The 16,415-nt window shown below is 41.8% G+C and overlaps 1 protein-coding gene across 6 annotated transcripts in view; it reads left to right on the top strand.

The window, feature by feature from the left end:
- Positions 1-6,370: 6,370 nt before the first annotated feature.
- Positions 6,371-16,415, top strand: part of RAPH1 (Ras association (RalGDS/AF-6) and pleckstrin homology domains 1) — a 106,660-nt gene continuing 96,615 nt past the window's right edge. For 2 of the 6 annotated variants that reach the window (XM_050750792.1, XM_050750803.1), the window contains exon 1: positions 6,371-6,628. The gene's annotated coding sequence lies outside the window, so the exon portion shown is untranslated. Of the gene's footprint in view, positions 6,629-6,901; positions 8,362-16,415 lie in introns of those variants that run through there. The other 4 variants (XM_050750799.1, XM_050750802.1, XM_050750791.1 and 1 more) reach the window with 3 other exon arrangements.

Raw genomic sequence — 16,415 nt, forward strand, 5'->3', positions numbered from 1 at the left:
GACTCCATCTCAAAAAAAATAAATAAATAAAAATAAAAATGAATAAATCATAAAATAAAATAAAATAAATAATAATAGTGTTTTCTCCATGACGTATAGCTACTGAAGTTTTAAAGTAATTAATTCATGGCTGGGCGTGGTGACTTACGCCTGTAATCCCAGCACTTTGGGAGGCTGAGGCAGGTGGATCATCTGAGCTCAGGAGTTTAAGACCAGCGTGACCAACATGGTGAAACCCCATCTCTACTAAAAATACAAAAACTAGCTGGGCATGGTGGTGCACGCCTGCCGTCCCAGCTACTTGGGAGGCTGAGGCTGGAGAATCGCTTGAACCTGGGAGGCAGAGGTGGCAGCGAGCTGAGATTGTGCCACTGCACTCCAGCCTGGGCAACAGAGTAAGACTCTGTCTCCAAAAAAATAAAAAATAAAAAATAAAGTGATTAATTACTCATTCACTCAACATATTTACACCGCATATGATGGTCTTGATCTGCCTACTAAAAATGAATATAGCATTCAGTAATGAAACAAATACTTTATAAAGTACGAAACATAAATTAAAACGCTGATAACTTATTTCAAAGGTAATGTGTATAGAAGCTACTCTTAAAATTTGTCCCAGAGTCCTAAGAGGTCTCTTGAAAAAAAAAAAAATTGTCTCATTTTTCTAAGAATAGGAAGTACTAAATTCCTCCTTTGGGAATTAAGAATACAAATTTAGGATAAGAAAACTCTCTCATCCATTAGCTATTAGAGTTTTCAGAATCAGGGGAATTGTGCCAGAGAGGAAGTCAAAATCTGGTGTGGATTTTCATAGTACCAGACATTTCCTTCCGTGTGCAGGTGGAATAAAATCAACACTAAAATTTGGCCAGGCACGGTGGCTCACGCCTGTAATCCGAGCACTCTGGGAGGCCAAAGTGGGCGGATCACAAGGTCAGGAGATCAAGACGATCCTGGCTAACACGGTGAAATCCCATCTCTACTGAAAGCACACACAAAAAATACCTGGGCGTGGTGGCAGGCTCCTGTAGTCCCAGCTACTCGGGAGGCTGAGGCAGGAGAATGGTGTGAACCCAGGAGGCAGAGCTTGCAGTGAGCCAAGTTTGTGTCCCTGCACTCCAGCCTGGGCGACAGAGTGAGACTCTGTCTCAAAAAAACAAAACAAAAAAACACTAACATTTTTGGGGAGAGTTTTAATGTTTCTATCAATTCCTGAAAGTTTATTTTATTTAAAGCTACTTCAGGGATAGGACGACTAGATGAATGTTCTATTTAGTTAGGTAATTTAATTTTATAGGTCTCCTGTTCAATTATCAGAAAGATCATATGAAGGTGATAATCAGTCCCACTTCTCCAAAGTACAAATCTTTTTATCATATGTAAAATATTAACCATTAAAAATTAGCGTATCTTTAAAAATTACTGATTGGAAACATCATTTAAAATGATATATTCCATAATTTTTTATTACTCTCCCCATGATTGGTGGAAGGTGCTGGAATTGAGTTTGTAACTCATAAAGCAATATGTACTGGAAACAGAATGTGACTAGGGTCAGAAGATACAGACCCTACTCCAGTATCTTCTAGTAATAGCTGTGTAACTTTAGACAAGTCACTTTATGTCTTAAGCTACAGCTTCCTTTACTATAAACCAAAAATCTGGTTTAGGTCAGCATTTCCCAAAGTGTGCTGTGGAACTCATGTCTTATAAGATGTTCCATTGGAAAAAGGCTTTCATGGTTGAATACATTTGGAAAGCACTTGTATATAATACCTACCTCAGAAATTCCCACTGTGCATTAAAATATTAAAACCACCAGAAACCTCTCTAGTTTAGAAACCCATTGAACTGTTTGGAATTCTCATTTGATTAAAGGAACTTAAAATTTTGAGGGGGAATCACACCTACTAAAATCCTGTGGGACTAGAGTTCCAAAGAACACACTTGGGGAAATGATGGACTAACATGCCTGGAATTATGGTACTATTCTTTCTCATACAGGTATTCAGCCAGTTCCCTGAAACCTGCTCTTTTCCTATGCTCTTTATTTCAGAGGTCACCACCATTCAGTCATTCTTCTAAACCAGAATCCCGAGGGTCATTCTAAATGTCTCCGTTGCATTCACTCCCTCATATCCAATTATATATCCTGTAGATTCTACCTCTTTAATATATCTCCCATCTAGTCCCTCCTCCCCATTTTATGACCTTTTGCTTTTATTGAGACCTGCAGCACACATCTCATTAGGATTCAGGTTGTTGCCATCACCTCCTAATTTTCTCCTGCTCCAGTCTGGTCTTCTTGGTCTCCCAAACACAAACTCAGTTGTTCTGGAGCTAAACTACTTCAAATATTTTATTATTTACTACATTTTCCAGAGTATCAAATTCAAATTCCTTAGTTTAACCTGAGCCCCTTCATGAATGAAGCCCTTCCTACCCTTTACTCCAACCTCTTTGACTCTTCTCTATGCCTGTTCTGACAAAATGGAATCACTTACTAATACGGTTTGTCTGTGTGTCCCCACCCAAATCTCATCTTATAGCTCCCATAATTTCCACCTATTGTAGGAGGGACCCACTGGGAGATAGTTGAATCATGAGGGTGAGCCTTTCCCGTGTTGTTCTCGTGATAGTGAATAAGTCTCAAGAGATCTGATGGTTTTAAAAATGGGAGTTTCCTTGCACGAGCTCTTTTTGCCTGCTGCCATCCATGAAAGGTGTGACTTGCTCCTCACCGCCTTCCACCATGATTGTGAGGCCTTCCCAGCCATGTGGAACTGCAAGTCCATTAAACTTCTTTTTCTTCCTAGTCTCAGGTATGTGTTTATCAGCAGCATGAAAACGGACTAATACACTTATGGTGCCTCTAAAGCATGGTGATGCTTTATGCCTCCACACACCTGCACAGATATTGTTTTGTTTTGAATGCTTGCTCCCTCTTTCTTCTGGTTAGCTCCTCCCTGCATTTAACATTCAGTTCAAGAATCTCCCCATTGGGAAGGTTTTCCTGATCTGGGAATGGACTTTCAGTCTAACAGTGAATTCCTTACCTGCTTTATCCACTAGACTGTATGCTTTTTTGTGGGCAGGAAGCATCATGTCATGTCTTTCTTGTCTTTGTATTCCTGGGCCTTAATTGGAGCTTAATAAACCCTGATTGAATGAATGAATTATTTAATGGTTTAAAGAAACTGATGAGAACACCCTTTTCTCAATGACTGAAAGTTACCTTTTTTCTCTTTTAATTAGCCTTGATCTTAGGCTAAGCACTTGGAGGAGAGAGTTGGCTAAGACCTATGTAAAAGGCACTCAATGGTCTTTTTTTTTTTTTTTTTTTCTGAGATGGAGTCTCACTCTTGTCACCCAGGTTGGCGTGCAATGGCACGATCTCGGATCACTGCAACCTCTACTCCCAGGTTCAAGCGATTCTCCTGCCTCAGCCTCCCGAGTGGCTGGGATTACACCCGCCACCATGCTCGGCTAATTTTTGTATTTTTAGTAGAGATGGGGTTTCACCATGTTGGTCAGGCTAGTCTCGAACTCCTGACCTCAGGTGATCCACCCACCTTAGCCTCCCAAAGTGCTGGGATTACAGGTGTGAGCCACCACTCCCGGCTTCAATGGTCTATTTTTTTAAGGAGGTTTCAATGAATCATCTTCCTTGTAAGGTATCACACAGCCTAGTACATTTAATGACAATAGGATTCATTAAGTTTGGCATCCCAGGTGTGTCTAATGTCAACAAACTTGGTCAATAGGGAAATGAGGTGAAAGACTAGATACATTTATATAAAATATCACTTATGAAAAATTTTAAAGCATTTATTAATTTATAAATACTTATTGTGCAAGATACTATGCTAGATATTGTGGAAGATATAAGGATGAATAAAGTGTTGTATTACATTCACTTTGGGAGGATAACTTCTTGAAATAATTATAATTAGGTGGCAAATGATGATTCCCACGAGAAAGGAAAGGAAGTCTAAAAGAAGTGGTCAGCAGGATCATCTTCATTTATAACAGATAGTATTTTTTAAATTATTTTTGTTGTTTTATTATTCTTTAAGTTCTAGGGTACATGTGCACAACGTGCAGCTTTGTTACATATGTATACATGTGCCATGTTGGTGTGCTGCATCCATTAACTCATCATTTACATTAGGTATATCTCCTAATGCCATCCCTCCCCCATTCCCCCACCTCCAACAGGCCCCAGTGTGTGATGTTCCCCTTCCTGTGTCCAAGTGTTCTCATTGTTCAATTCCCACCTATGAGTGAGAACATGTGGTGTTTGGTTTTCTGTGCTTGCGATAGTTTGCTCAGAATTACGGTTTCCAGCTTCATCCATGTCCCTACAAAGGACATGAACTTATCCTTTTTTATGGCTGCACAGTGTTCCATGGTATATATGTGCCACATTTTCTTTCTTTCCTTTTTTTTTTTTTTTTTGAGAAGGAGTCTCCATCTGTCACCCAGGCTGTAGTGCAGTGGCAGGATCTCAGCTCACTGCAAGCTCCGCCTCCCAGGTTCACGCCATTCTCCTGCCTCAGCCTCCTTAGTAGCTGGGACTACAGGCGCCCACGACCACACCCGACTAATTTTTTGTATTTTTAGTAAAGACTGGGTTTCACCGTGTTAGCCAGGATGGTCTCGATCTCCTGACTTCGTGATCTGCCCACCTCGGCCTCCTAAAGTGCTGGGATTACAGGCGTGAGCCACCGCGCCCGGCCCACATTTTCTTAATTCAGTCAAGAGATAGTATTATTCTATACAAGAATATTGACGCACCTACTGAACTTAAAATACAAAATTGCAGTTATGTTTCAAAAGTACAGATATCTCAAGTGTATTATATGGTTCTAAATACCAGTTTGAAACAGATTGTGTACCAGTTTGGAACAGATTGTACAAAAAAGACTGAAACCACTTGAAAGTCCTCAAGAATATCAGGAAGAATGTAATTAACCAAACCAGGATTTGGCCCCAGGACAGAGAAATGAACACTCTCATTCTTAGAGAGGGAGCTAGGATTTCAGAAATGTACAGTCAATTCTTTGTGAAAATTTAAGATAACAAATTCTTAGCAAGCAGATGGAAAGGAAAAGCAACGTTCATTGCAACCAATTTCAGGTCACACTCCCAATTTCTCAATTGTTTTAATGCTGTCAACAAACTTGCTTTGCATGTAGCCAAGCAAACATAACTTGGTTCCATTTTTTCCTTTCTTTGATCAATTTTAGGTGAAGGTCAAAATAAGGACATAACTTAAAATCTAAAAGTCTGCCGAAGTCAAGCCCGCACCAAAATAAGCAGCAGCTGAGATTAGCGATAAGGAAAAATGCCAACACCTTACTACTACACAATTCCGATGGTGTGGAGGGACAGAAATTAAGGAGGCAGGATAAACAGATTTCGAAGTTTAAAAAGTAATTAAAGGTCATAGAAATGTCCCATTTCTAAAAGTTTCCCAACACATTGCATGAAACTGCAGAGACTTTTTGGCCAAAATGGGATTTCCTAAAGAAGGGACTCAGGCCGGGCGCGGTGGCTCAAGCCTGTAATCCCAGCACTTTGGGAGGCCGAGACGGGCGGATCACGAGATCAGGAGATCAAGACCATCCTGGCTAACATGGTGAAACCCCGTCTCTACTAAAAAATACAAAAAACTAGCCGGGCGAGGTGGCGGGTGCCTGTAGTCCCAGCTACTCGGGAGGCTGAGGCAGGAGAATGGCGTAAACCCAGGAGGCGGAGCTTGCAGTGAGCTGAGATCCGGCCACTGCACTCCAGCCTGGGCGACAGAGCGAGACTCCGTCTCAAAAAAAAAAAAAAAAAAAAAAAAAAAAAAAAAAAAAAGAAGGGACTCACAGATCTCAACGACAATGGTCCTGTAAATGACCAAGCCAACCCCGGATGCGTTTCTGGAATCTCTGAATACACCGATAGCCTATAAAGGTGGATGCGTACAGCTCCCTGACAGACCTGCCCGAGGCTGCTGTGCCTCCTAGCGCGCTGGGACAGAGGCTGCTGGGCCCGCTTCCTAGGAAAGCCGAGCAGGGGGTGGGGCCGCGCCGGGATTTTCCTCCCCACTCATTCATTCTCTGATTCACTCGTTCCTGGAGGCGGCTCACAGGGACGTGCGAAGGAAAGGCGAGGCACGACCGGAGCCGCGGCTGGGTGCGGCCCGGCGCCTGAAGGGAGGGCGGGCGGGGGGCGCGGGCTGGGGAAGGGCGGCGGGCGCGGCGGCCTGCGCCGGAAGTGAGTGGTTGGCGCGGCCCTACAGTCGGCAGTCCGGCCCTCAACCCCGCCTTCTGCGTCTCGGCTGGACGCGACCACATTCGGCTCTGCTGCCGCGGGGCGCTGCGGCCGCCCCGCCCCCGCTCCTGCTCCCGCCGCCGCCAGCTAGTCAGCCAGTCAGCCAGCCAGCCGGCCAGTCAGTCAGTCAGTCAGTCACGGAGCGCGCGGCGCGGGAGCTGCCGGCACTCGCTGCGTCTCTGGCGAGGGAGCGCTGCGCCTGGGGAGGAGGCGGAGGCAGCGGCTGGAGGAGCGCGAGCGGCGGTTTTCTTGCCCCCGGCCGCGACGGTAGCGGGGGCAGCGGAAGGGCCGACCGGCTGCGGCGGTGAGTGGTTAGCTTCGCCCTCGGGGCCAGGGGAGGGGGCCGGCTGGGCGCGGTGCAGTGAGGCGCTCCTGCCGCTCCCGCCTCCATTTTCCCGGCGCCCGGCCCCGCCATCCGGGTGCGGTGCGGGCGGCCGCAGACTGGGGCGGGGTCGCTGCTAGGTTGGGGCAGGGGCTGGGGCTGGCTGGACCGCGCCCGGCCGGTGGATGGTGGTCGGTGGGGCCTGGACTGCACCCTGCGCCCCTGGGGACCGCGAGGGAGGGAGACAATGAGATAAGGGGCCGCCTGGGGAGGGTGCGGTTAGACTTTCCCGACCCAGCACCGTGGTTGGTGGCCGGGGACCGCAGGGAGGAAAGGACTCTTCTCCCGACCAGCTGCAGAAACCAGCCACTGGATGTCGGGTTGCTTGGGTGTCGATGCCCCCATCTTTCATAGATGAGTTAAGTGCAGAGATTTTCAAAGGCGGGGCGCCTTCTCTGTCTTATTTCTATTTAAGCAGGCTAAGTAATTGCTTCATTGCTTCTTAACCCCATCTCCTCTTGCGGTGTGTATTATACATTCCCGCCGGAAATCCAAACTGCAATTCTTGGGGGGAGGGGTGGACAGAGGGAGGGGGCAGTGTGATAGTGTTAGTTAGGATGCCTTCGTGTTAAGACAGGTTGAAAGATGTGGTTTTCTTAAGGCAGTGACTTAGGGTGTCCCCACTGTGTGAGCTGGAAACCGCATAAACCTTATTGCTTATAAGCTCGAAGACATGGTTTAATATGAAATAAGAGCCTTGAGGGAGGGTGTAAATGTTACATGTGTCTTGCGTGTTTGCATTTCTTAAATTCTTTGGGAAGATCCGTTGGGGAAATCCGGGAGAATGGAAAAGTTCTTCACTCAGTCTTCCAATAAGGGTTGATGTTGTCTGCAGTATTTCTCAGGGAAATGCGGAGAGCTGCTTCGTTAAGGAACAGTAAAGGTAACGGGTTTGGGATGAGGCGTGATCGGATTATTAAAGGGTCAGTCCATGGGGATATTAAATTCAGCAAACATTTATGGAATACCTACTCTCTGTCAGTTAGGCTGGGGGACACCAGGTGAACAAGCATGGGCTGGTGGAAAGAGCTCTTTGGAGTAGGGGAAACCGTACGCCCTGGAATTGGCTGGCAGTGTGATGTTGGATAAGCTATTGAACTCTGCAGTACGTTCCCTATCAGTAAAATAAGAATAACACCTGTTTACCTCCCCAGATGTATTTCATGCAGATTAAATGAGATAATGTATGCAAAATGCGTTGCACTTTGCCTGGCACAGAGGTGTTTAACAGCACCTTAAATTCCTTTCATCCTCGGGATGGTTTTTTTTGGGGGTGCGGTGCGGGGGGTTAGTGAATGCAGGCAATTGTAATACAGTGCATTATATAATAAAACGTTGAGGTGTAGAATAGGAGAGCGAAGAAGAGAGATTAATTCTAAATTGAGGAGGAATGCATGGAAGCGTCGGCATTTAAGTGAAACCTTTAAGGATGAGTAGGATTTCAGCAGATTCAGATGGGAAGGAGGAGGACATTTCATATGGTGGTGGTGCTATCCTTTGAGAGCCGAATTGAGTGGGAGGACCTTTGGGGGAGGGGCAAAATAGAGACGCTCAATAGCTTTTAACTCTTGTTGAGTCTGACCTTCAAAGATTGTCTCGGTTATTTTGCTTTTTGTGTGGTGAATTTCCCGGAAACCAGATTCAGCCGTACTCAAGTAAGTATAGAAAGCTCAATTCATGATTTTTTGGATTAGACATTTTGTATAATTCAGATTTCTGTCTCTTCTGTTTGAATTTAATAAAGAATTATTTGTAGATGTTGCCTTGTGGTAAACATTAGCTTTATTTGGTAGAAGCAGCAGCTTATTTTTCAGACTCAGAGGTCTCACTAAGAGAGTATGTGACTGTATGAAAGGAGTGGAGTGGTGGGTACTATTGGGTTTGTTTTCACAATTATTTAACACCTTATTTTCCGAAGAGGTGTATTTAACCATTGTCTTTGAGGATGATTATGTCTTTTGGTTTTGCTGCCTTTTGGTTCTCACCCCATAAATACTTATTAGATTGGCATCGTAGATAACTGTCAGACTATTCACAGATTCTTGGATACACGTTATAGAATCTCATGGCTTTAGTTGCTTTGGTTTGGAAGTAATTGAATGTCAACATTAGTACTGTTAATCCCAAACACTTAATTTTAGGAGAATTAATATTAGTGAAACAAGATGTGACCTCAGACAGATAACTTATCTTGGACTCTTAATTCCTTTACCTATAAAATGAGAAGTTTGGATTAGATCACTGCTTCTTAAACTGGTTCTCTGAACTTGAGAATTTCAGAGATTCTGCAGATGTTTGACTTAAATCTCAATAAAAATGTATTTTAAACTTGTAATAATAAAAAGTGACCACTGTATGACATACACTGTTTTAAACGCTTTATATGTGTTAATTTATTTAATTCTCACATAACCCTATGAAATAGAATTTATTATTTGAGAAAACAGGCACAGACAATAAGTTGCCCAAAGACTGCAGAGCTATAGTGGCAGAGCTGGATTTGAAACCGGGCAGCCTAATTCTGAAGCTTGTATTCTTAACCGTGTTTTTACACTGCCACTAAAGCAACACACATATATACTCTTTAAAAAAAAAATGTGGTAAAGTATATATAACGTACAATTTACCATTTTAACTATTTTTAAGTGTACTGTTCAGTGGCTTGAGTACATTGTTGTGCCACCATAACCACCATCTCCAGAACTTTTTTATCCCAAACTGAAATTCTTCCCATTAAACAGTAGTTCTAGAAGCTGCAGTGAGCTATGATCATGCACACTGTGTGACAGAGTGAGACCCTGTTCAAAAACAAAACAGTAACTATCCACTTCCCTCCCCCTACCCCCCTAGTAATAACTTTTCTACTTTTGACTCATACAATATTGATTCTTGTGTCTGGCTTATGTTACTTAGCATACTGTCTTCAAGGTCATCCATGTAGGATGTATCAGAATTCCATTTTTCAGACTGATCAATATTCCATTGTATGTATATACCACATTTATGGATATTTGGGTTGTTTCCACCTTTGGTGTACTGTGAATAATGCTGCCTTGAGTATTGGTGTACAACTGTTTGAATCCCTGCTTTCCGTTCTTTTTTCAGTATTTCTATATACCCAGAAATGGGATTGCTAGACTGTTTGCTAATTCTATATTTAATTTTTGAGGAACTGCCATATTGCATTCCACAGCAGCTGCACCATTTTACATTCCCGCTAGCAATGCACAAAGGTTCCAGTTTCTCCGTATCTTGCCAACACATCTTTTCTAGTGTTTTTTCTTTTTATGTTTTTGATAATAGCTATTCTAATGGGCGTGGGGTGGTATTTCATTGTGGTTTTGATTTGAATTTTCCTAATGATTAGTGATGTTGAGCATCTTTTCATATGCTTGTTGTCCATTTGTATATCTGAGGAGAAATGTCTATCCAAGTCCTTGACTCATTTTTAAAGTAGGTTGTTTTTGGTGAGTTGTAGGAGTTCTTTATATACTCTGGATATTAACCCCTTATCAAATACATGATATGGAAATATTTTCTCCCATTTTATGGGTTGTCCTTTCACTGTCTTGATAGTATCCTTTACTATCAAGTAAAAAAAAAATTTTTTTTTTATACTTTAAGTTCTGATGTACATGTGCACAACTTGCAGGTTTGTTATATGCGTGTGCCATGTTGGTTTGCTGCACCCATAAACTCATCATTTACATTAGGTATTTCTCCTAATGCTATCCCTCCCCCAGCCCCCCACTCCCCAAACACAAAAGTTTTAAATTTTGAGGAAGTCCAAATTATTTTTTCTTCTGTCTGTGCTTTTGGTGTCATGTTCAAGAAATTGTAGCCAAATCCAATGTCATGAAGGTTTTCCCTGTTTTCTTTTACAAGTTTTATAGTTTCAGCTCTTATGTTTAGGTCTTTGATCCTTTTGGGGTTAATTTTTGCAAATGTGTTAGGTAAGGGTCCAACTTCATTCTTTTGCATATCCAGTTTTCCCAGCACCACTTGTTGAAAGGACTGTCCTTTCCCCATTGAATGGTTCCGGCACTCATACTCATTCATATATACATGCGTGTATATTTATATGTATGCATATGTGTATATAATTTTTTTTTTTTTTTTTTTTTGAGATGGAGTCTTGCTCTATCACCCAGGCTGGAGTGCAATGGCACAGTCTCAGCTCACTGCAGCCTCTGCCTCCCAGGCTCAAGTGATTCTCCTGCCTCAGCCTCCCGAGTAGCTGGGATTACAGGCACACGCCACTGTGTCCAGCTCATTTTTGTATTTTTAGTAGAGACAGGGTTTCACCATGTTGCCCAGGCTGATCTTGAACTCCTGACCTCAGGTGATCTACCTACCTCGGCTTCCCAAACTGCTGGGATTACATGCGTGAGCCACTACGCCCAGCCTAAATTTTTTTTAACACATTGAAGACCATAGTGCTACATGGTTATACGTGGTTAATTTTGGGGGTGCGATGGGGCAGACATTCCTAAGAATAAAACTTTTCCTTTTATTGTTTAAAACATTTGAATCAGTGTGTTTGAAGAGTATCCTGAAGACTGCAGATGTGACCGTTAAGAGCTGCAACTGCTTACCTGGGTGAAATCAAAACAAAGCATACAAAAATAATTGGATTGTTTAACCTTAATTTATCTCTTTATTTGAGTTTACAATAAATTAACATAATGTATTTGAACATAAAATAGCAATGCTTTTGCCAGCTTTATATATTTGGGAGGCTGTGTAAAATTTCATCTGAAAGAGTTTTGTTGTGAAATAGTTTTTAAAACCCCAGATTATATGATCTCTAAAGCTTTTTCATATGCTCTTCTTGCTATTATTTTAAGGTACTTTTCACGTTTTAAGGCAGGTGTCTTAAAATGTATCACTTATGACTTATATAAATTGGCTTTTTAAAAAGTATATATGTATTTGCTCTTAATAAAATGCATACTGTTTTTCTGCTCTAAGCAGAGCTAGGCATAATAGAGAAATCTAAGATAGGTATTCTGTTCTCCACAATAGAGAGGATGCCAGTGCCAGTTTAAGTATAAAATACAAGGAATCGGTAGAAGATGACACTGAAGAAGCAGGGACCACAAAGAAACAGAAGGGTCTATGAGTTGAAAATGGGTGAACAGATAAGGTTGAGAAAAGGAGGAACAAGTCATCCCTTTAGATGGGAAGAAAAGCAAGATCGGGAAGCCAAGGACTTATCATTATGTTAGACTATTAAAATTTAAGCCCTGTGTGGTGAAGAATGGTGATAGCTAGCAAAAATTGGAGTGTAAACATATTCAGTAGGCCCAGTATTACTGTAGAATCATAAGTCAATTTTGCAGTGGTATTTAAAACTTTGGCCAGGCGCAGTGGCTCATGCCTGTAATCGCAGCACTTTGGGAGGCCGAGGTGGGCAGATTGCCCGAGGTCGGGAGTTCAAGACCAGCCTGACCAACATAGAGTAACCCCATCTCTACTAAAAATACAAGAAATTAAACGGACGTGGTAGCACATGCCTGTAATCCCAGCTACTCGGGAGGCTGAGGCAGGAGAATTGCTTGAACCTGGGAGGTATAGGTTGCAGTGAGCTGAGATCGTGCCATTGTACTCCAACATAGGCAACAAGAACAAAACTCTGTCTCAAAACAAAACAAAAAAACTTGGATGCTTTTTTGGAAATTACTTTTAGAAGGATCTTACTGAGTTTGATAAGTGAAGAAAAGTATTAGCTAAGTCAGTAGAGCAGGCCAGGTGAGGCTGAGGTAGGCTGATCGCTTGATCTCAGTTTGGGACCAGCCTGAACATGGCAAAACCCTGTCTCTACAAAATATACAAAAATTAGCCAGGCATGGTGGCGCGTGCCTGTAGTTCCAGTTAACTGGGGAGGCTGAGATTGGGAGGATCACCTGAGCCTGGCGGGTCAAGGCTACAGTGACAGAGTGAGACCCTGTCTCAAAAAAAAAAAAAAAATCAATACAGCAAAACAACCAATAATATGACTTGAAAATATATTCTTTATATATCCCTTTCCCAAATACAATTTGTTCTAGTTTTCCAATAATGTTTACTTTATAAAAAATAATTATTTCTTGACTCATTGGTTTATTTCATATTGTAACAAATGACATTGGAAACCAGTAAAGGAAGTCAGTGATCCTACTTGTCTGTGAATAGTGTACTTAATAAACAATAATGGTTCAAAACATTTTTTACCCTAAGTTTTTACAATAAACAAATACAGTTTAAGGCAGCAGCAGTGAATATGATACATTATATTTGAAAAATCTTGGTTATAGTGCTCGTTAACACAGAAATTTTCAAATCTGGCTCTTGAATCTGTTTATTATGTTACTGGTTTTTAATGCTTGTCTTTTTTTTTTTTTTTTTTTTTTTTTTGAGACGGAGTCTCGCTCTGTCGCCCAGACTGGAGTGCAGTGGCCGGATCTCAGCTCATTGCAAGCTCCGCCTCCCGGGTTTACGCTATTCTCCTGCCTCAGCCTCCCGAGTAGCTGGGACTACAGGCGCCAGCCACCTCGCCCGGCTAGTTTTTTGTATTTTTTAGTAGAGACGGGGTTTCATCATGTTAGCCAGGATGGTCTCGATCTCCTGACCTCGTGATCCACCCGTCTCGGCCTCCCAAAGTGCTGGGATTACAGGCTTGAGCCACCGCGCCCGGCCAATGCTTGTCTTAAGTGACAAGGCAGCTCGTGTAGGAACATATACCCACAAAGAAAAAGTGCCTCTTTGGCTGTACTTTCTATTAGGAGATACCGTTTAATTTCTATCCATCAGTTATGCAGACTGGGCTAGTACAAAGTTTGCTCTCCCTATTTGTCAATCAGTTATTCTTGCAAATCAGTGTGAGGATTTGTATTTATCAATTTTTAATAAATGGATTCAAAATCCACCAAAACTGTGTTTGGAAGGCATTTAAAAAGTTAGAAATAGCTTCTCTGTTCTTAGAGTGTGCACATATGAGTATTTTAAGATGACACACATTGTTTTTTTTAGAATACAGCTATTTTCTTACTAAGTTTTAAAATGTCTCATTTACCTTTAAGATACAGATGCATTAACCATGTTTTTGTTTTTAAAAATTTTGTCTAGATAGCATACTGCCATAGCACAGCCACTTATTACAGAAATTCAGCAAATTTAGAACTCTACTCTTTTTTATAAAACGTAAATGCTTACCTCATCTTTAAATTGCACAACTTTTTAAATGATTTGCCATGAGACAAACCTATTTAGTATAAAATACCATGGTCACTCCTTAACAACATCAGTAACAACATCCTTTAACACTTAGCTCTTTTCTTGCTTCAGTTTCTCTTTTGTTCTGCTTTGCTTTTGGAGTTAAACCTTACCCTCTCCTCCAACTTTGTTTCATTGAGGTCAAAGCAGCTGCTTCATGAAGGATTATATAATACAGTTTTCTATAAATTTTTTTTTGAGACGGAATTTCACTCTTTTGCCCAGGCTGGAGTGCAGTGGTGCAATCTCGGCTCACCACAACCTTCGCCTCATGGGTTCAAGCGATTCTCCTGCCTCAGCCTCCCGAGTAGCTGGGATTACAGGCATGCGCCAACACGCCTGGCTGATTTTTTTGTATTTTTAGTAGAGATGGGGTTACTCTATGTTGGTCAGGCTGGTCTCGAACTCCTGACCTCAGGTGATCCACCCACCTCAGCCTCCCAAAGTGCTGGGATTATAGGCATGAGCCACCACGGCCAGCCCATAAAACGTTTTTATTGAGGAAATCATTTACTGTTGAGAATATGTCTTCTCTGGAATACCAGTCTCTTGTAGAAGCTTATAAAAGGGTAGATCCTTTATTATTGAAAAAGAATCAATATATTAAAGATAGTAACTACTATCACTCTAGCCTCACAATACCTAGAATTATTTAGTACCAGAATACTTACGTTACTTTATATGACATTTGATTGACAGGTGGCCACAGTGAAGACGCCAGTATCTGTATGTTAGGGATAAATACGTATTACACATAAAATACATGTGTGTATTAAGATAAGGATTAAATAAAAATAGAACTTCTAATAAGATGTTCTTATACCCCAGTGAATCACTCTTACATCCTGGGGTATAATTACCTCCATTTTGGAAACCACTATACAGTCTTATGAAATGTTAGGCCAGGCATTGTGGCTCACGCCTGTAAACCCAGCACTTTGGGATCCCGAGGTGGGCGGATCACCTGAGGTCAGGAGTTCTAGACCAGCCTGACCAATGTGGCAAAACCCTGTCTGTACTAAAAACACAAAAATTAGCTGGGCATGGTGGCAGGCACCTGTAATCCCAGCTACTTGGGAGGCTGGGCAGGAGAGTCGCTTGAACCCGGCAGGGAGAGGCTGCAGGAGCTGAGATCACACCATTGCACTCCAGCCTGGGTGGCAGAGCGAGACTCTTGTCTCCAAAAAAAAGAAAAAAAGAAACACTGTTAATAATGAGCCTTTCATATTAAATTCCACTTCATAGTGTATAGTATTCTTTTTTTTGTTTTTTTTTTTTTGAGACGGAGTTTTGCTCCTGTCTCACTGCACTCGGCTCACTGCAACCTCTATCTTCCAGGTTCAAGCGATTCTCCTGCCTCAGCCTCCCAAGTAGCTGGGATTACCGGTGCCCACCACCACACCTGGCTAATTTTTGTATTTTTAGTAGAAATGGGGTTTTACCACGTTGGCCAGGCTGGGCTTGAACTCGTGACCTCAGGTGATCTGCCTGCCTTGGCCTCCCTAAGTGCTGGGATTTCAGGCATGAGCCACCTTGCCTGGCCAGTGTACAGTATTCTTATACGAAGTCATCTTAAAGCACTTGGGACAAAACATTCTGGTTCTAATACTAATTGGAAAGTAATGTTCGTGGAAGAAAGTAGATAATTTCAGCAAAGTGAAATCATTCCATATTATATCAGAAATCATAATATCTATCACTTTGTACCCCATAAATGTATACACCTATAATTTATCAACATATACAGTAAGAAAACATTTTTTTTTTAAAAAAGTTAGCAAATTGAGTCTTTAATAAAATTTATTCTTCAACACAGTTGAAATTATAGGCTTATTTCAGAAGCCTAAATTTGAATTTTGCATTATGCTTTTAGGAATTATTCAAGGTGAATTTAAAAGTACCCTTAATTAAAAATAAAAAATTAAGTATTTAACTTAGTAATTGAGTAGTGTTTTATAGACTTAAAATTTTTTCATGTCCGTAGTATTTTTTTTCTGAACACCTCTAGCAAGGTATACAACATTTTCCATCACCGTGCTCTTTATCTTTTCCTTCTCTCTGTTTTCTTTGCCTATCCCCAAAGCAACTGCAGTCATAGTTGCTGCAGCACAGTTAAGTTTTGCCTGTTTTATAACTTTGTATTAATTAAATCATAACTATGTATGCTTTTGTCTCCAGCTTCTTGCACTCAGCGTGTATTTTGCTTTTTTTTTTCTCGGTTGCCCTGGGTAGAGCACAGTGGCCCAATCTCGGCTCACTGCAACCTCTGCCTGTCAGGTTCCAGCAATTCTCCCACCTCAGCCTCCTAAGTAGCTGGGATTACAGGTGTGTGTCACCACGCCTGGCTTATTTTTATTTTTTAATTTTTTGTATTTGTAGTAGAGATGGGATTTTACCATGTTGGCCAGGCTGTCGGCATGTTTTTAGATTCTTCCATGTTGTTGCTTATATCAGT

The sequence above is a fragment of the Macaca thibetana genome, chromosome 12 (assembly GCF_024542745.1).
Source record: "Macaca thibetana thibetana isolate TM-01 chromosome 12, ASM2454274v1, whole genome shotgun sequence".
Classification (NCBI taxonomy): Eukaryota; Metazoa; Chordata; class Mammalia; order Primates; family Cercopithecidae; genus Macaca; species Macaca thibetana.